Genomic DNA, 20,809 nt, shown 5'->3' with positions numbered 1-20,809 from the left:
TGCAACTGGGTTCTTGACTTCCTCATCAGCAGACCTTAATCAGTGATGATTGGTAAGCACACCTTCTCCTTGCTGATCATCAATATAAGTGCACCTCAAGACTCCATGCTAAACACCCTGCTCTACTCCCTATAAACACATACTGTACCTGTGTGGCTAAGTAAAGAGAATGACAAGCCTCAGATGATAAAGAGAATATGTACTGTTGAAAGTATTCTGACTTGTTGCATACACGAGGAAATCTGCAGATGCTGGAAATTCAAACAATACACATAAAATGCTGGTAGAACACAGCAGGCCAGGCAGCATCTATAAGGAGAAGCACTGTCGACATCTCGGGCCGAGTCCTGACAAAGGGTCTCTGCCCAAAACGTTGACAGTGCTTCTCCTTATAGATGCTGCCTGGCTTGCTGTGTTCCACCAGCATTTTGTGTGTGTTGTTTGAATGGTTGCATCATGGTCTGATACGGTGATTCAAAGGCGCAGGAATATAGAAAATCGGAGACAATGGTGGAGTTATCCCAATATATCTGCTTAATTTCACTCCATTACCCCATTGATGAAAATTGATGTAAGTTATCAGTTTTATTTTAAACTGTTGACAGGACAGGAATTATTAAGGTTCAAAGTACAAAAATAATTCTATTATCAAACTCCATACATGTCACTATATACAACCCTGAGATTGATTGTCTTGTGCAATACTCAATAAATCTATAGAATAATAACCATAATAGAATCAATGAAAGACTTCCCAACTAGGGTGTTCAACATAAGTGCAAAAGACAACAAATTGTGCAAATACAAATAGAAGAATTGCAATAAATATTGAGATGAAGAGTCCTTGAAAGTGAGTCTATTGGCTAAGGAAACATTTCAATGATAGGGCAAATAAAGCTGAGTGAAGTTATCCCCTTTGGTTCAGAAACCTGATGGTTGACTGGTAATAACTGTTCCAGAACCTGATAGTGTGAGTCCTGAGGCTGCTGTACCTTCTTCCTGATGGCAGCAGTGAGAAGAGAGCATGTCTTGGGTAGTGGGGGTCCCTGATGATGGATGCTGATTTCCTGCGACAGATGTGCTCTGTGGTTGAGAGGGCTTTACCCATGGTAGACTGGGCTGTATCCATTATTTTTTGTAGGATTTTCTGTTCAAGGGCATTGATGTTTCCATACCAAGCTATGATGCAGCCAGTCAATACACTCTCCACCACACGTATAGAAGTTTGTCAAATTTTTAGGTATCATGCCGAATCGCTGCAAACTCCTAGAGAAGAAGAGGCACTGCCATGCTATCTTCATAATTGCACTTATGTGCTGGGCCCAGGACAGATCCTTCAAAATAATTAAGGAAGTTCACTTCATTGCCATTGTGTTCATCCACACTGTACTTTCCCTCCATGTTTTTTGTCAAATGTTTCCTAAATTTCTGTAACCTGTTTGTAGTTGTTTTATTTTCAGATATTTTTATTGCTGATTTATAGTACAGTTCCTCCATACCATCCATCAAAGCCCAGAAAAGCATAGCTGTGCACTGAGGTGTTGAATAACTTCAGTGTATTAATAATAATGGTTGTCTCTCGGGGTGCAAGGAAGACTACATTCTGCAGGGTGGCAGTGTTTTTTACGAGGCCGAGTTGTGAGCTTGACATCAACCCGGCACAGATGGAGAGCACACTCGGGGGTGGTCTGTCACTGGATCGAACTCAGGAACCTCAGTGTTGCACAGTGTAACCAGAGCGTGAAGGATATTGAAGTGGAAAAAGCTTGCACAGAGACGATCCCACTCTCTCGGCCAGAGAAGTCAGGATCCAGTGGCACGAAGAATCGTTACGTCTGGCAACTTCCTTGGCTGCATTGGATGGCCGCGTCTTCTTAAGTGCTCTGCCGCGCCCTGTGCACTCCACAATGCGCTGCTGCAACGCCTTCTCAGCGGGGTTTCCTCCGCCTGATCCACCGAAGCAGTCTCCGCATGCTGGGATGAGCAAATTCCTATCTCACCGAGGGTTTCAGACCCGCGGGCTACCCTCGCCTGGTTTAGCCGGCCTGTCAAAGCCGTTGCCCGGGCATGCAAACAGCCACGAGGAGCCACAGGTGAGAGCTGGGTGTTGGTGGAGACCAATAGATGACGAGCCACTCCAAGGAATGCGCCAGGCCCCCACCATCTAGAGGTGCTACCCCTCCAATGCACCCCCTGATATGGTGTTAAAGTGTGCTGTGTCTTAGGTTACAAGCTTTAATCACTAATGTTGCCCGGGAGCTTTACTGCATTTATATGCATTCCATTTTCAATACTTTGGCAATGTTTTTTAAGTTACCAATTATTGGTATGATGCTTATAATCTAGAACTGAAGTTGAGACTTAAGGGTGGTTAAATAATATAAAGCTTTATCAAAGCATGTAAATGTTAACTCCATTTTCACATCAATGTGCATATGCTTCAAGTTCCTTGCAGTAGTCACTATTGGTCTTCTGGTTTGGTATGCAGCTGAATCAGTCAGCTAAAATTATGCCTTTAAACTGTAAAAAAGAATCAATCAAAATCGACCAGTGAATTAAAAGAAAAGGACAAATAAATGAGAGTTGTTTAGAACCAGATTCCTGGGTTTTAGGTTCTGTACATCAGAGCCTATAGAGTTGGAGTGCTGCAGACTGAAAACAAAAGTGCTGAGATCTGTGGCACAATATTCCTTGCCCTTTAACAATTGCAGGTTTTCTGTACTGGGTAACATAATGAGTACTGAAACATACTGCAGAAGTTGTACTTTAACTATGTGCTAGTTTTATGTGCCAACCAACAAAGTGAAGCTGACATTCTAGATTTTTTCTTTCTGTTTTACACATTGTAAACAACTTTTATATGTGTACTAAAACAATGCTGCAGAAATCAAAACTAGAAAATGCTTACAGACTTGGAAAAGCATGATTATACCAGACTGAGAAGCATTTTACTTTCTGTTCTCATTATGCCCTAATGGTAGTTTTTTTAAAGATTGGAACTCTGTTTGACCTTTACTGAGAAAATAAATTAAATCCTTTTGAAAAGAAAGGCTTTGTTGACAAGTGGCCATAAGAGTCCCACACACGATTTTATTAAGTAACTTATAACCACTTCCTAAATAGTAAAAAATAGCTGAAAATCAAATATAGAAATCCATTCCAACATAAACTGTTAAGTAATTAATGAATGGAATGGGTAGCAAATAGTACACCCATGTGGACATAGAATGGCCTGCACACAATCTTAGAGCTTTTGAGCTAAATGAGAATTAAGGATCCAGAATATGTCAACTTAAAAGGTGACTTTGAATTGACACGTGAAAATAGTCACAGATGGAAAGTAAGTACTCATATCAAAGAATATTTCAATGAAAATAGTTAGAACTGGCATTGTATCACCTCCACTGTTACTACTATCATGCATTCCCTTCTAGAGCCTTTCAATCCCTCTCCAAGAACTAACCGAAGACTTGTTGCTAATGAGCAGGTGCCCCAAATGGGCATTTTCCTTCTGGCAGGCTCTCTGCAAAGGTGCAATCACAACTCGAAACCTGGCTCAGTTATTCAGATAAGGAATAAGGGCACAACTTCCACTGAACCTCAGGTAGCAACACCAGCACCAGCTGAACTAACACTGTACTGCAGCTTTTCTACTGAGCTTTAAATTTGAATCAAACAATCACATGGATAGATTTAAAGATGGAAATGTCTTCCAGATGCAATAGAGAGGGTAAATTGCTAGGAACTATAGTTCAAACCCCATTCTGTGGTTTAGAAGACTTGAGAGTGTTTACCAACACCAGACATGAATTCTTCAGTGGTAACAGCCCCATTTCAATAAGCACAAAATTATTACCAAATAAATCACTGGTATTTTGGTTTTATAGGATTTATATGGACAGAAATCAAGGATTCTGTATGAATTGAAAGTAAAAGCTACATTTGGCACTGACAATAAATTTTATCAAAGTTAAAGGTTTTAAAAGCACCTTGAAAAAAATTTAATTGATAAAAGATTTCCTGTCTGAATTTGTTTAAATCTAGGATTTTTTTTTACCCATCTTTGGTATGTGCACACTGGGGTGTAGAAGAGGCAGCCCTGAACTTTGTTCTCTCTTGTAATGCACTCTAGACACAGGACTATTTAGTTATTTTTTTATCTTTATTCTGAGATAGGAGAAAATAAACAAAAAAGATTACTAATGACATGCTTTGAGTCGTCACCTATGCATGCAGAAATTTTCCACACTATTCCTTTAAGTGTTAGAAATTTCCATTATTAATTCTTGCTTTTTGTTGTGATGAGGAACCATTCTTTTCCATTTCCTCATACTAATATTTTGAAGTGTATGTACTATTATCCTGGTTACCAACCAAAAGATTTTTGTCCATTACAAAAGATGCAATGATAATAAAGTTCTTTCTTGCCCTCTCTTTATCTCTCTCTCTCTCTCTCTCTTCATGATATATGTTACTTAACTGTAGGAAACTTTCTAGTTTGCTCACCTAAAGCCTATTTATTCCATTATTAGTAACTTGCTAAATTCGAACAAAAGAACATTAAGAAAATAAGCAGAGCAGGCAGCCAGCAATAAGCATGTTGTTTACTGGCCTAACACCCAAGGGGGAGCACTGCTCAAAGCTAACCTATATGATGTTAAGCCAGGCTGCACTGCAAGGCAATGACCACAACTGATACTACACGGGAAGAAGTATTGGAGAAACAGGATTGACAAGAGGGAATAATGGGCTCCCTGATTATAAGTGATGCAATGCAGATTTTAGAAAAGAGGAGAGATGTCCTCTTTCCACAAGGAGCCTAATGGTTCTTTAAAAGCACACACTGATATTAATGGGTGGAGCAACGGGAAGGCAGTTTAGCAAGGGGAATGTTACAAGAGGCAGGATCAAACCGCAAGTATTGGAATACACTATCATGAAACAGTCAATATCTTCAAATGCCACATGCATCAACTACATACAAGTACTGCTGAACCCATGATAACTCATGGGTACCCACACCTTATAGCTAATGTAAAAGGTCAGCTATTTTACATTGATTGGATTGTGCACTGAACACTGCACAATATTAGCTGAAGTGCTTCCCTTTCTCTTTCAGGATAAGTTGCAGAATCAGAGCTAATCAGTGGGAGCCACACATAACCTTCCACACTGGAGGTAGTGGCCAGCAAATGTATAGACCCAATCATACTCCAGCATTTGATGGCTGGCATTTCTGATGTAAGAAAAATTGAACGTTATGTACTGTATAGGAGGGTCAGTCTGATCATTGAGCGGGTTTGATTGAAGAGACCACACTGTGCTATGCTGTTATATGACCTACGTCCTATTTCATTGCAAATTTTCTCTATGTCTGGTTCATGGTGTGGAAGGTCCATCTGCTCCTGTCCAAGTTAGATTGCAAATTAAAATTGTTGTCTCATGGCTATGGATCTATTTGTGCCCCTACCATTTTGTCAAGGTTTTTATTAATGCTAGTTAGTCAGTCAGGCTAAGACAGTGCAGTCAGAAGCCAGGTGCCCTAGCTCTGAACTGCTTGAGGTCATTCAGAATTATCTGTGGCCTTGTCCATTAAACATCAGAAACCTTCCCTGCCATGCTGAAAAAACTACAATTGTACAAATCCTTCTTCTTAGGCACTCCCTTGGTATGAAAATAACTCAATTCAACCATGGTTGTGTGGGTTTTGACTGCCTGTTACATGTTGCCTGGGTCCTTAAGGTATATGGAGCACAGTGTTTAATCATTGCTTGGTGGAAAGTAAACTTGTGCCAGGTCTGAGGGGTTGATGTAGTAAAAGCATTGGGATATCCAAATATGTAGACACTGTTGGTGTCTACATCCACACCAGATCGGACGAGAGGCTGTTCAGTCTGTCCTGACTGAGGGTGGAAACCAAGGTTCGTGAAGTACTCATCAGGGACATGTTGTTTGCAGACGACGCGGCACTGGCAACACACTCTGAAAAGCAACTACAACACCTCATGGACAGCTTCTCAAGAGCCTGCCAGGACTTCAGCTTGACCATCAGCCTGAAGAAGATCAATGTGTTGGGCCAAGGTATTGAGCACCCCCCTGCCATTACCATCAACAACTAAGAGTTGGAGGTAGCCCACGAGTTTACATACCTTGGTTCCACCATCACGGACAATCTCTGCCTAGACCCTGAGATCAATAGATGGATCGGACGAGCAGCCAGAAGACCTGCTGTACAGGGAACTGGCCTCCGGCAAGAGAGCACAAGGGCGGCCCCACCTTCGTTTCAAAGATGTCTGCAAGAGAGACATGAGGTCACTGAACATGAATGTCGAGAGGTGGGAGGACATTGCAAGCGATCGCTCTCGCTGGAGGCTGGAACTACACAGAGGTCTAAAAGGAGGAGAAGAGAAGCTGAGGCTTGCTGCTGAAGAAAAATGCACTCACCAAGAAAACAGCACCAAGACAACACTGGAGGGCAGGGCCTTCAAGTGCAGTCGCTGCAGCCGAGACTGTCACTCCCATGTGGGCCTCTACAGCCACAACAGACGCTGCTCCACCAACACAGACTGAAGCAAGACTTTCCAGGCACAAATCCATGGTCTCGCGAGACTTATGGATGCCACCACCACTTTCCAAACACATCTTCTGACATTTGTTTAACTTCTGGTCAAAAGAGGAAGCCAATCTTCTGTTCTTAAAATGTAGATGGAAAGCAGTAATCAGTTTGAGGTTAAAACTAATACTGTCTATAGAATGGCTTTGAAGATGTTCTGTCTCAAGATAAAGTGCTAGGCAATGGGTTGTGTAGTTTGGCTTGTTTCAAATAGACAAGCTGACTTTAAGTTGCTTAGTTTAAGGAAGCCTGAAGAACAGATGGTTAATATAACTTAGACTATCGCTACTGATATGTTTAAAGTTAGAAGGTTTATGTGCCCGAAGTTAACAGTAATTGTGAACTGTGAACATTAAGCTGAGGTCTATGTCTTCAAACTGCTTTAAGACTATTTGTGATTTAAAAAACAGATATCTGAGGAAATATCACATGCTTGTGAAGCTTCCCACCTGGGAGAAAAAGGGTATATAAATGTAAAGAGCAGTTTCAGCTTATTAAGAATGGGCTAAACAACATTAAGAAACATGGTGTGAATCCATTGCTCCAGCTTCTGTTTCTGTTTAGATAGCCGGTTTGTCTGCAACTTATTGGTATACTTCTTTAGTTTATTGGAATTGTACCTCTGTTTTGTAAATCCTTTGAATTTAAGAAATAATTGGTGTTTGAGAAATGCTTTCTGCTTTATATTTAGAAATGTTTTATGATTTGGAAATATTTATGAGGGTGATTGATAAGTCTGTGGCCTAAGCTAGAAGGAGTCAATTTTAGAAAACCTAGCACATTTATTTTTCAACATAGTCCCCTCCTACATGTACACACTTAGTCCGGTGGTCGTGGAGCATACGGATCCCTTCTTTGTGGAAGTGATCCATAGCAGGTGTGATTGACAAGTTCATGGCCTAAGGTAGAAGGAGATGAGTTATACGGATCTCGTTACATGCACGTGCAGTTCAACTCTTTGAGTGAAAATGCAGAAAGTTTGAAGTTAATAACTCATCTCCTTCTTCAGGCCATGAACTTATCAGTCACCCCTGCTGTGGACCACTTCTGGAGGTCCAAGATGCCAACTTCTACAAAGAAGGGATCCGTATGCTCCACGACCGCTGGACTGATTGCGTAAATGTAGGAAAAATAAATGTGCTATGTTTTCTAAAATTGACTTCTACTTAAGGCCACAAACTTATCAATCACCCCTCGTAGGATAGAAATCCTCTGTGGGTTTTAAATGTGTTTTAAGAATGTGGGAATTTAAAAGTGTATCACCATAGATAAATGAACTATGTTTTAAACTACTTTTACAGTTGGAAGTATTTTCTCCTTGGTCAGGAGAAAGAATACACCACTCAAATAGTGGGTATTGGCAGCTAAACTCACCATAGAGAATAAACAGGGAAGTGAACTGGTCTTTGAAGATTGGGTAGGTACAGTATAATCTCCATTTAGTAAGAGTGGCTATTTATATCTGATTGGGCTTAAAGTCTTTGTTTGAATTTAGTACCTTGGTGGTCAGTATACCCAATACCATCATAGTTGGCGCCTGAACTGGTCACTTTATACCAAAAGTATTATTTTAGAAATAATAATTATTTAGCAACTGTCCAATCTTGACAAGTGCTTTGACACCCAACCTACTACTATAAACTGGTTGACATCAGGTTCTTAGCAGTTTGAGCAGGCAAATGTTGGTCAACATTATGAATGTGTTAGTAGTTAATACCCTGACTGCTCCTCAGATTAATGAAGAGATTGAATGTAGAGTAGGGTGCAGATTAGACAGACCAAACCCTCTGTTCAATCTGCTGGACTCAGCTCATCACAACTTGTACCAGATTCCAACAAAGTAGCAATAATTCATGGCTTGAGACAACAAATTAGCCCCTTTTTAGATGGAAACCAAGCATCATATTGGAACCACATGATAGAACCCAGTGACCCATATATTAACCCTGATACATAGAGAAATTATGTACTCCTTAAAGGCACACATGAGGCAACACCCACAACAGTAAACTGTAGAGAAACCAATGAAGTCCAGAGAACAGATGCTTGGGAATATGCACTAGTAGTACTAAAAATATTGACTATAAACAGTAAAAGAGAATACAGGGACAAACTTCCTAGTACAAACTTTCCATCAAGTTTTTGGACCTTTGACTATTCAGAGTTTGTAGGCAGAATGTTCAGTGCCTCCATCTGATGCTGAAGGAATTCTGAAGTGGCTACTTCAGAATGCTGGGAGTTTACAGGCCTTCTGGGCCATTCATACTCCCCAACATATTCTTCTAGTCATATTAGTGTTATTTCCCATAGTCTTGGAATCACATCTGCACGAGTGTGGAAATCCATATCAGATATAAGTATGGATTTATAAACAAGTAAATGGTAGAGATGAACATGGTGGACTTAGTACTGTATTGAGTAAAATAGCCAAGGCTTAGTAACAGCTTAGAAGTTCAGAGAACAACTGGAAAGGACAGAGTGGAACCTATTTCAATCTATAATGTGTTTTGACACCTCTTTCTTCGAGTGAAAACCTCTGCAGCATGTGCAGAGTTGCTCTTAATCAACATCTGATATATGAATGATTTCAAGGTGTTGAAGGGGTCCTATGCATCCCATGTGGTGTTAGCAGGATTACTGCTCGTTTCCACAAAAGGGCAATAAGCACAGGATCCTCCCCTTTTCCCTCTAAAGGGAATGTATGGTTTGTAACAAAGTCAGCAGAAGAACCTTATTCCTTGGGTTGATTACATTCACAGCATTCTCCTACACCAGTCCCTCAGCAGAGAAGATGTAGTCAATAGGCAAACAAGTTTCCTGGAGGTCATCTACCTCAGGAAGAGATATTCACCCACAACCTGGATGGCTAGACACTCAGTATAGACCATGATCTAGAGCTCCACTCCTTTCTTTGTGGAAGAAAGTTGTAGACAAAGATACTCCTTGCAGGACAGATGGAATATTCTGAGGCCAGATTGATACTATGGATAACAGCATGAAACTGAGCACATGACATGAAGCCCACCTCATCCTTTACCCTCTAAATATACAAAAAGACAGGGCCCATCCCAAACCTCTCCTCCCTGCACTGTAGTCAGGAAAAACAAAATGTAAGGAAAGGAAAGGCCAACATTAATGTAATAAAATCTACACAGGAGAATTTCAGCAAAAACTCTAATCAAAATGTTCCACCTGACAAATATGATACAGGTATACCTAGTCTCACCTTTCCATCTAACAAAGCCCAGATATTTGACAAAATTTTGATTTTGATTGAGCAACAGTCATTGCAATAAATGCTGCTAGGATTGACTCGTAAAACTATAAATCTTGCATAGATCTAGCTAATGGTTTCTGGTCACACGCACTTCTTGAAAGTGACAGACCAGAGGTTACGTAAGCAACACACACAGTGCTGGAGGAGCTCAGCAAGTCAGGCACTACCCCTGGAAATGAATAAACAGTTGATGTTTCAATCTGGGACCCTTCTTCAGGAGAAGGAAGGGGGAAGACGCCAGAATAAAAAGGTGGAAGGAGGGAAAGGAGCCTAGCTGGAATGTGATAGATGAAGACAGGTGGGTGGGAAAGGTCAAGGGTTGGAGAAGAAGGAATCTGATAGGAGAGGAGAGTGGACCATAGGAGAAAGGGAAGCAGGAGGAGACCAAAGGAGAAGTGATAGCTAGGTGAGAAGAGGTGGAAGGTCAGAGTGGGGAATAGAGGAAGGTGGGCAGGTTTTTTTTACTGGAAGGAGAAATCGATGTTCATGTCATCGGGTTGGAGGCTACCCAAATGGAATATAAGGTATTGCTCCTCCACTCTGAGTGTGACTTTATCTTGGCACAAGGGACCCCATGGCTGATGTAGTTTAAGTTTGCCTACACATTCAATTTTATTTGTAGGAAGTTTTGCTTAATTCACTGTCTTTAGTTTTTAGTTCCCTTGGCCTTGGCATATCCTATGTACCTTGGTTAATATCAACTGTAAGCAATGTTCCTACAAATGGTGCTTCCACTGGAGAAATTATTTGCCACATTTTCTAAAATACCATGATATTAAACACTCAAACCTTAGTTCACTGGCTGTTAGTGATGTTCTAATGTAGGCTTTGCTCTTGAGGGTCTCTTTTGTTGGTCTTTTTGCCTTTTGATTATTTCTTTTTAATTTGTGAAGTGTTTTAGATATCCATTGCAACATAAAGTAAAACATATGCTTATGTGGTTCTATAGTAATAATTCCTTTTATGATAGCCTGAGACAACCTAAAGCTATCATCTCTTTGCTTGATTGCTGCTTGGCTTCATATTGGAGGCATTAAAAATTTGTGAACCCCAGTCCATCAGATTGTTAGACAACATGTGTGACAATAGAACTAGAAGTTTTCAAAATACATTTACACATTGGGCAGCATTGGTTCTTATGGCTAAGATTTTGAATGCAGTGGATCATGAAAAAGCACTTAACGCCTTTTGTCAACAGTTTTGATCCAAATCCATGTTTTACTGTAGTGGCAAAAGGCAATGCTAAAGAAGTGATTATGTTCCCAAATTCTAAAGCTTTAAACTCTGTTTTGACTTCTGCATTGATTTTGATGCTACAGTAATTGTCTCAGGTTTGAAATCAGGTAAAGTCCTGTTCTGTACTGACAGTAGTGCTGATCTCAAGGAAACTGTTTAGCTGTATCTTCATTTCACTGATTCCAGACAATGATGTGTAACCCTAAGGATCTTGTAAAAGGTGTTTTCTCTCTACTGTACTTACAATCTTTTGCCCTTTAATTTGTCAGTTTGTTAGCAGATTACTGAACAGATTCAATGCACAATTTCAATCAACAATATCAAATCTGCTTTTATGTTATGCTTTAATAATTACCCTAGCGCAACTGGTTGAGTATTGGTAGAGGCATATCAACATTTCCTGAAAATAGAATATGTAATTTCTTGATAAAAATGCTAATACAAGGATCAGAGGAAAACAAACAACTTCTTTCAATTGTCGACCCGATTGATATTTTCACAGGAAAGACATTCCTATTGTTTCACTTCTCTGAATCAGGAATGGTGTAACATCATCAATTCCAGGAATATAATTTGGTATCCAATGACGTATTGGTTATGCTGAGGGATTGAAGTTATGTTTAGGACTGTGATAGAAGATGCACTTAAGAAGGTTGAATGAAATATATCTCGGATAGCTAAGAGAAATAAAAGGTAGTAAAAGCAGAAGAATTGTTTACAATATTTCAGTCCACACTGGTCAGTAGAGCAGGAATAGATATACTTTATTGATCCCAAAGGAAATTACTGTGTCACAGTAACATTACAAGTGCAAAGATATACAAATGTACAAATATTAGAAGAGAAGTAAGAAAGAGTAAAAAATAGGTTATCTCAAATAGTCTAACAGGAGGGAGTGAGTCATCACTTCCCTAGCTATAGGTTGACCCATAAGGGACCCTAATAGCTGAGGGTAAGAATGACCTCATATAGTGCTCTTTGGTCTTAGTCTATTACTGAAAGTGCCCCTCTGTTCAGGCAAGATGGCATGCAGAGGGTGAGAAACATTGTCCAGAATTTCCAGGAGGGTCCTTTGTTATATGGTTATAAGTTAATGGAATTGTTTTATTAATATCTGACATGCAGTTCATTTCCCCAATATTTACTACTACATGTTATTTTTGGAGGGTCCAATGCCTTGTACTAATTGCACAAGGCATTGGTAAGGCCGAATTTGAAGTATTGTGTACAGTTCTGGTCACCGAATTATAGGAAAGATATCAACAAAATAGAGAGAGTACAGAGAAGATTTTCTAGAATGTTACCTGGGTTTCAGCACCTAAGCTACAGGGAAAGGTTGAACAAGTTAGGTCTTTATTCTTTGGAGTGTAGAAGGTTGAGGGGGGACTTGATAGAGGTATTTAAAATAGTGAAGGGGATAGATCGAGTTGATGTGGAGAGGCTTTTTCCAATGAGAGTAGGGGAAATTCAAACAAGAGGACATGAATTGAGAGCTAGGGGGCAAAAGTTTAAGGGTAACACGAGGGGGAATTTCTTTACTCAGAGAGTGGTAGCTGTGTGGAATGAGCTTCCGGTAGAAGTGGTAGAGGCAGGTTCGGTATTGTCATTTAAAGTAAAATTGGATAGGTATATGGACAGGAAAGGAATGGAAGGTTATGGGCTGAGTGCGGGCCAGTGGGACTAGGTGAGTGTAAGCGTTGGCATGGACTAGAAGGGCTGAGATGGCCTGTTTCCATGCTGTAATTGTTATATGGTTATACCACAGCCTCCAATGTGTCCAATTTGACTCCTGTAACAGAGCTAGCCTTTCTCAGCGGTTTATTGAACCCTGGTTGATGCCATTCTCCCAGCACACCACCACATAAAAGATTGTACTGGTGACAACGGACTGGTAGAACATGTTAAGGAGAGGCCTGCACACTCCAAAGGACTTCAGACTCCAGAGGCGTCTCTGGCCCTTCTTGTACATAGCCTCTGTGTTAGAGCTCTACTCAAGTCTATCATCCTGTAATACCCCAGGTACTTGCAGGTCCACACCCTCAATAGTAACAGGGAGCAGTGCAGACTCAGTTTTCCTCAAGTCCATCAACATCTCCCTTGTCTTACTAATGTGAAGACAAAGGAGTTGATTCAGCTTGCACCATTTGACAAAGTCCTCCACCAGGGCTCTGTATTCATCCTCACATCCTCCCTTAATACACCCAACTATTGCTGAGTCATCAGAGAATTTCTACAGATGACTTGACTCAGTGTTGTATCTAATGTCGCAGGTATACAGGGTAAACAGGAAGGGAGCTATACAGCCTCCTGTGGGGCCCCAATGCTGCTCATAGCCATGTCTGAGACACAACTCTGAAGCCACACAAACTGTGGTCTGCCAGTCAGGTAGTCCATTATCCAGTATACAATGAAAGTTCCAAACTGCATTAAACGGAGTTTTTACCCCAGTAATGAGGGCTGAATGGAATTGAAGGCACTCGAGAAATCAAAAAACATGATCCTCACAGTGCTGCCCGGCTTATCCAAATGGGAATAGGCTCTGTTCATTATTGTCTACTCCTATGTGCTCCTAGTAGGCAAACAGCAGGGGATTGAGGGGGGATCTGTCCAGGGTTTGGAGGTGAGCCAAGACCAGCCTCTCTAGGGTCTTCATGATGGTAGTCATTCAAGACTTTTGGTTGGCCCTTCTTGAGTATTGGAACTACATATGATATTAATAACATGGTCTGGACCATTTCCAGGCTGAGGCTCAGAATGAAAATGCACTGGAGAACTCCACACAGCTGCTCAGCACACTCCTTCAGGACCTTGGGGTCACACCATCTGGTCCCAAAGCTTTGACATGTCTGAGTTTCCCCAGAGACCTTCTCACCTGTTTAGTAGTGAAGGTGAGTCCATGATAACTGGGGAGCTGCTGGAAGGTAGAGGCTGGAGGAGGTGAAAATCGGGTTAATTGTAGTTGGTATTGGAGGTGTGGGTGGTAGGTGCAAGGCAAGGAGAGGATGTAGACAGTGGTAGCCTGCGTTTCTCATCCGCACGTTGAACTGAAGGTGGCAGGAGGGAGCACTGTGTGCCTTGGTATCTGGTCTGGTGTATGGAAGGGGTTGTCTTAACTCATTAGCCCATTCATGGCTGCTCTCTGAGGCTCTATAGCTAGGCTAATTGAAGCCAGTGATATTCTACATGCCTCTCCACACCTCCCATGTGCAACTCTGCCCAAGCTTGTTCTCCAGCTCTCTCCTGTAAATACTGAGTGTTTCTAATGTTAGACAACTGTTCAAGAAAGGCAACGAGGGATGCACAGGAAAATATAAATTAGGCAGCCTAATATTAGTGGTGAAATAGTTTTAAAAACTGTTATTAGAAACAAAATGAACTTCTATTGAGTAAGTTAAGTCGAGGAGAATCAGCAGAAATTTGTTAAGACTCTCTTGAATGAATTCATGAGTACAGTAGCAGATCAAATATAGTGTAGCAAATACACATATGGATCTTCAGGAGGCATGGCACAATGTGCAAACAGAGGTTTATGAAGAAGATCAATGCCCTTGAAACTGCAGACAAAATTATATTTTACATTACAAGTAAAACTGCCTGTAAGTCACACTGACAGTGCTCACTCTCATAATAGTACTGATGTCATCCTTGAGTTCAGTCGGACGGTGGAAATTTCTGGTAACTAAAGTTGTTCATACATACTGCTATTAGAGGATCACCCACTTTTTAACATTTATATGGGAAATGACTCGGAGTAATTTGATGATTTAATCTATGTTGCGTATCTCAAGACCAAAATGCAAATCCAGTTTTAAGGAATGATTAATGATTGATAAAACAAAGAATGTTCTAGAAGGACTTGATATTCATCAACAATGGCTGGAAGAATTTCAGTCAAATTAAACAAATATTTCTTTATACATTGCAAGAGTAATAGAACTGACATAATCAGACGAGCAAGATATCTCCTGTCACAAATTTCCTTTGCAGATTCATACTAAACCCCTGACAGGCTTAACTCTCTTGCTGAAACAATAGCTAAGAATTTTCCAGCTGTTGCACATTTAACTTCCACACCAGTCAATAATGTTCCTGGGTGGATTGGGACTATTTTAAATTGGGTTACCGGTTTTTCTTTTGCAGTTTTCCAATAGACAATTCTATCAGGTGTTGGAGTTATTGTTTTTGTAGTACTCTTTCCATTGAAATGTTGAAATCTGCAAGGATGGAAGCCTGACTTCTGCTTTTTGTATAATGGCTTCACACCTAAGGCTTTGTTGACTCCTACTGCAAACCAGCACCACTATGGGTTATCGTTCATTTATCTGCTTTGCTATTCTTTGCCTCGAATTTGCCTTTTTACCTATTTTTCTGTTTCATCCTTAACCCTGGAATAGTGAAGGGCTGGGACTAGCCTGATGTTATTCTTGCTTCTCTCCTTTTCCTAGTCCTGATCTCTAACATTGCCTGAGGTATGCATTTCCCTGGCCTCATCTCAAGGGGAAATTTAGATGTATCAGTCATGAATAACTGGTTTAATAATAGCACAGTAAGATAAGTAGACAAACATTATTTTTCACTTACCTATTTAGATGTTGCATATTTGCTTTTTGTACTTTGTAAATGTGTTGTTCATTGCTAATGATGCCATTATACAATCGTGGTTTACACTGTTGTCTTTTAAAGCCATCTATCTCACTAACTTTTGTGTGATATGTTATACAACGGTAAAAGACCATTGGAAAAAGACAGCTATCCTGAGGAATGCTATACTCCTGGTTACCTTTTTACCTATTCTATTGTGATTTCTTCAGAAATGGAGATGGAATTCCAAGGTCTACAAAGCATCATATTGTCACAAGGTAGAACTATTTGAATGTGTCTTACTTACTATTTGGGAATAAGCATATATGGTACTCCTACAATGCAACAATTAGGACCACTAGGCCTATTAATCTTGCTATTAGTGTTATACTTAATGTTATAAGAATAATTTGTATATTTGATTGATAAAATCCCATGGTTTGACAGAACAAATTGGGTAACCTTTGCTCAGTAAAGGTTTTCTGGGAAAACAGAAAAGTTGGGAAGATGTGTCAATTCTTCCCAGTCAGATACAATCCTTAATAAAGCAAAGGGGGATGTCTTGAACAAGTATACTCCAAGTTCAGAATCACCAAAATGGAAAGAACATTATGCAGAATGGTATCAAAATGTTAAGTTACAGCACACCAATGCGTGTTCACTCCTATGAGAGGGACATAACTAATCCTTATGTTTTGACATTTTTTTCTTGGAGATTAGAACTAAAGGTATAGACAGAATTCTCAACAGGAGAACAATACTCTTGTAAGGAAGATTTGCTTGAAAATGTTTCAATTTACTGTATGCTACTACATTGTGAAATTATGTAACTGGTGGATATAATTTTCTATAATTAAAATGTGAAATTATTCATCTTTAAGAAAAGGATAACAGCATACAGGATCAGTAACTTGTTTTCAGGAAACCTGAGTAATGTTGTGAACCGCCATGTAAACATCTCTGTGAAAGGCTTGAACTATTTTCAGCTTATTGAGGGTCATTGCCAGCTGACCTGATGAACTGACAGTGACAGAGATGGTGATTTGAGGAAGAAAATGGCAGGAACTGTTTGTTGGTAAGTGTTACATTTTTTCTTAATAAAGACAAACAGCTGGGTAAAAATGATAGTACATCTTTAGTTATTCACAGGACATTCCAGTAATTGCTGCTGCCCGACACGAGCGCAAGTGACCAGTTCACCAAAGTCATTTTTGGTTTCAGGTGACCAGCCCGCATTGCACACTGAGAACTGAAATTCTTTATTATGTACGCATATAATAACACACTCCCCTCCCCTTTAAAGAAAAAAATATAATACAATGTCCTCGTAAACCTGCAAGAAACAGTAATGGTTTCCAACAAAGATATTTATTACAAACTTCATTTGTAATGATCAAATACAGTCCCTCATTCATTAATCAGCTCTCAATCAGTCCCTAAGGTTTTTTGATGATCCTTTCTGGTCTGCTGTTAGTCTCCACAGATGTATTGCTTTCACTTGCTGTATTAATATTGGTGTCTTCCTAAGAACTCTGATAGACAATTTTTTTTTTCACATCTTCTGGTCTCTTTGGTGTACTAACAGGTGATGTGTCACACCTATGTGTTGGAGCTTATGGTCGTAGATTCACATAGTTCCTTCTCAAAAGTCTTCCACGCTCCATCTGGATCCGGTAGGAATGTGGAGCCTTGCGTGGACCATGTGCCAGAATCATGATCTCAGACTTGCACTTGATCTCCAGGCTTCAGGACTGGTAGGCTTTTTGCTGGCTTGTGATACTGTTTCTGTTTTTCTTTCCCTTCCTCTACAGCCAATTTGATCTTGTGTGTTCGTTTAGGTGTCAACAGGTATTTGTACACTGGGAGTTTAGTGCATATAAATGACCCATCAGCATTTGGGCAGGTGAAAGGCCATTCTGCAGTGGCGCACTTCTGTAAGTCATCAGACTTTTGTGGAAGTTTATCTTGCACCTTCTTCATGGGGGCCTTCACTACCTTGACTGAACTATATGCTAGAAGTTGTATACTGAAACCGCCAATCATTTGAAATGGAATTGAATTCACAACTTGAAAATTGTGGGCCATTCTCTGACACTACCTTTCAAACACAGAAGACAATGACCACTTTGCTGGATGTTGAATGCAGTGTTGCATCTTCTGCATAATTTGAAAAGTAGTCTGTTAGAACAATACAACTCTTCCCACTACATTCAAACAAATCCACTCCAAATTTGAAATACGGCCTGTCTGATACAGGATGTGGTGTAAGGAGTTCTGCTTGCTGCTTTCGTCTGTAGGTAAAACATATTTCATCTGAAGCAATGATCTGGCTGTTGCCTTGGTTCATCACTTCACGAGTCACTGACACTACAGTCACAAGCATGTTTCCTTTGAAGACCATGACAGTTCTGCTTTGTATGCCCAATAATCCCAAATACACATTGGGCAGTCATTCTTAGTTGCTGGCCATCCTTCTGCATTTTCTCTTTGAGTACTTTCATTGTTTCATCTGTCACTGATGCCGTCATAATCCTCTCTGTTCTATTGGGAGATACTGGAATGAATGTTACTATAGGCCTGTATATCAGTATTAATCTCTTGGTCACTCTTTTCTTCCTTGTTGACTGCTTGAGACAAAACATCAGCAGCAAACATATATTTTCCCGGTGTGTAGATGATCTTCACGTCATACTTCTGTAGTCTTATCAACATGTGTTGTATCCTCATGAGACAGTCATTCAGTGGTTTGGACATAATTGAGACCAGTGGTTTATGGTCTGTCTCCACTTCAAAAGCTTGTCTATAGATGAACTTATGGAACCGTTCATGTGTATACATGCTGGCAAGAAGCTCTTTCTCTATCTGTGCATAGTTGACTTCCGGACCTGTTAAAGCCCTTGATGCAAAGACCACAGGTTGCCATGTGCCATCATGTTGCTGTAGTAGTACTGCTCCAAGGCCGTACTGGGATGCATCAGCTGAGATCCTAATACACCGTTTCAGATCATAACACTTCAGCATGGGCTCTTCACTGAGCATTCTCTTCAGCCTCTTGAAATACTCTTCTTGCTCGTGAGACCAAATCCACTCATTTTGCTGCTCAAGGAGTGACCTAGTTGGTGATGACACAGCAGATAGTCGTAGGATGAACTTGACCAGGTAAGTTACCATCCCCAGGAAACGTTTCACATCTTCTTGTTTTGGAGCCTTGTCATGTTCTCATTGCCTGACATCTTTCTTGGGTCAGGCTTTGCTCCCTCTTCTGATATGACATCTGCTATGAAAGCCAGTGTCTCAGCACCAAGCTCACATTTCTAGTATTCAAATTGATATTCTGTGCCACATCAAACACCTGTCTCAGGGGATATCCTTGGTAGATCCCCAAACAATGATGTCATCAATCATGGTCTCAACACCAGGTATGCCCTCAAAGATAACCTGGATGGTTTTATGTAGACTTCAAGCATGGGCAGAATCCCATACAGTAACTAAAGAAAGTGATATATTCCCTCTGGTGTGTTAAAAATACGTAGCCTCGAACTTGCCTCATCAAGCTCCCTCTGTCAAAACGCAGATGATGCATTGAATTTGCTAATCCACTTGGCACCTGCAAACCAGGACATGATCTCTTCCCATGTTGGCAATTTAAAATGCTCTGTCTTGGTGGCTTTATTGAGATGACTTGGTACTAGACATATCTGCAATGCTCCATTTTTCTTTTGCACATTGACCAATGAGCTCACCCATTTTGCTGGTTCTTCAATATTCTGTATGACTTTTATCTGTTCCACTAATGCTAATTCTTGTTTGAGTTTGTCTCAAAGTGCATACAGAACTTCCCTGCATTCATAGACAATAGGATCCACTGTCTCATCTATATGGATTTTGTGGATGCCAGGTAAGAATCCAAGCCCCTCAAAGGGGTCTGCGTACTCTTCCGGAAGTGAAGTGTGGTCATCTTTGGACTGTGAAACCACCACCAAAACTCTTTTCACATGCACTCTCACCTAATATTGGCTGTGCCCTCTTTTCTGCAATCAGTAGCTATGCCTTTAGGTGCTGCCCCTTGTTCTTGAAGGTCACTACACAGCCCTCTTTTACTGGAATGCTCTCTCCAGTATAGCCTGTCACTTCTAACTTAACTGGGTAAATGTGATTCTTTACATTGAGTGTTTGTAATCATCCATAGATAACAGATTCACTTGGGCTCTGGTGTCGAGCTTGAATGGAATTACTGTCTCATTCAGTCAATGGAACAATCCATTCTGTTTTACCAGCACCAACAGCCTGTAGAGAATCAACAAAGACCTCGAACGTTTCTTCAGCAACAGTGTGCATTTTTCTTCTTCCCACAATTATTACAGGACTTTCCATAAGCAGGACATGTCTTTGGGATGTACCTGTCTTGATATTTGCTGCATTTACTGTCTGAGCCTATCTCCTTGCTTTGCTGTTGCTTTGAAAATGGCATGTACTCTGCCCCTTCCCACTGTTGTTTCTGTCCTGTGCAGCTCCTTAGTTGGCAGTCGTGTAGTCTCTGCTGTCCTACATATATCCATAGTATTTTCCGATGTTAAAACTTTTTCATGGAGCAATCTCCTCTAAGCCCATTATTTGAAGTTCCACAAACTATTTGGTCACTAATTAGTGAGTCCTTCAAATCTCCAAACTCACAGGACTTACTCTGGGTGTGAAGCTCAACTATGTATTGGTCAAAACTATCACCTTGTTTCTAGTCAAAGGGAAATAACTTGTATCTTTCATAGGTGATGTTTATACTTAGGGCAAAATACTCCTCAAATTTTGTCATCAATGTAAAAGCTGTGTCGTCAATTTGAAAGCTGTTGTAGGCATCCAAATCATCTTTGCCAATTATGTGTAGAAAGATAGACCTTCAATTTTTCATCCACACATCTGTCTCTATTCGCTGCTAAATGTATATTGAATCAATGTTTGAAGTGTTTCCAGTTATCAGTTAGATTGCCAGTAAACCGCATGGGTGTGGGAGGACCTAGCTTACCCATGTGGAAATGTTGGGCTCTCACCTGAATCTCCCTTTTTGAATTCGGTGAACAACGGAGACTTCAGGACACAATGTGCAC

General features: G+C 40.4%; 1 long non-coding RNA gene across 4 annotated transcripts in view; it reads right to left on the bottom strand.

Annotated features, from left to right (window-relative positions):
• LOC132399824 (uncharacterized) overlaps positions 1–20,809 on the bottom strand; it is a 150,032-nt gene that overhangs the window by 105,090 nt on the left and 24,133 nt on the right. For 2 of the 4 annotated variants that reach the window (XR_009514101.1, XR_009514099.1), the window contains 2 exons: positions 6,445–6,693; positions 6,150–6,293 (listed from right to left, as the gene is read on the bottom strand). This is a non-coding gene — a long non-coding RNA (uncharacterized LOC132399824). The remainder of the gene's footprint in view (positions 1–6,149; positions 6,294–6,444; positions 6,694–20,809) is intronic. The other 2 variants (XR_009514100.1, XR_009514098.1) reach the window with 1 other exon arrangement.

This window comes from Hypanus sabinus, chromosome 9, assembly GCF_030144855.1.
Source record: "Hypanus sabinus isolate sHypSab1 chromosome 9, sHypSab1.hap1, whole genome shotgun sequence".
Lineage (NCBI taxonomy): Eukaryota > Metazoa > Chordata > Chondrichthyes > Myliobatiformes > Dasyatidae > Hypanus > Hypanus sabinus.
The sequence above is the reverse complement of the archived record's forward strand: the minus strand, read 5'-3'. Positions and strand labels throughout refer to the sequence as shown.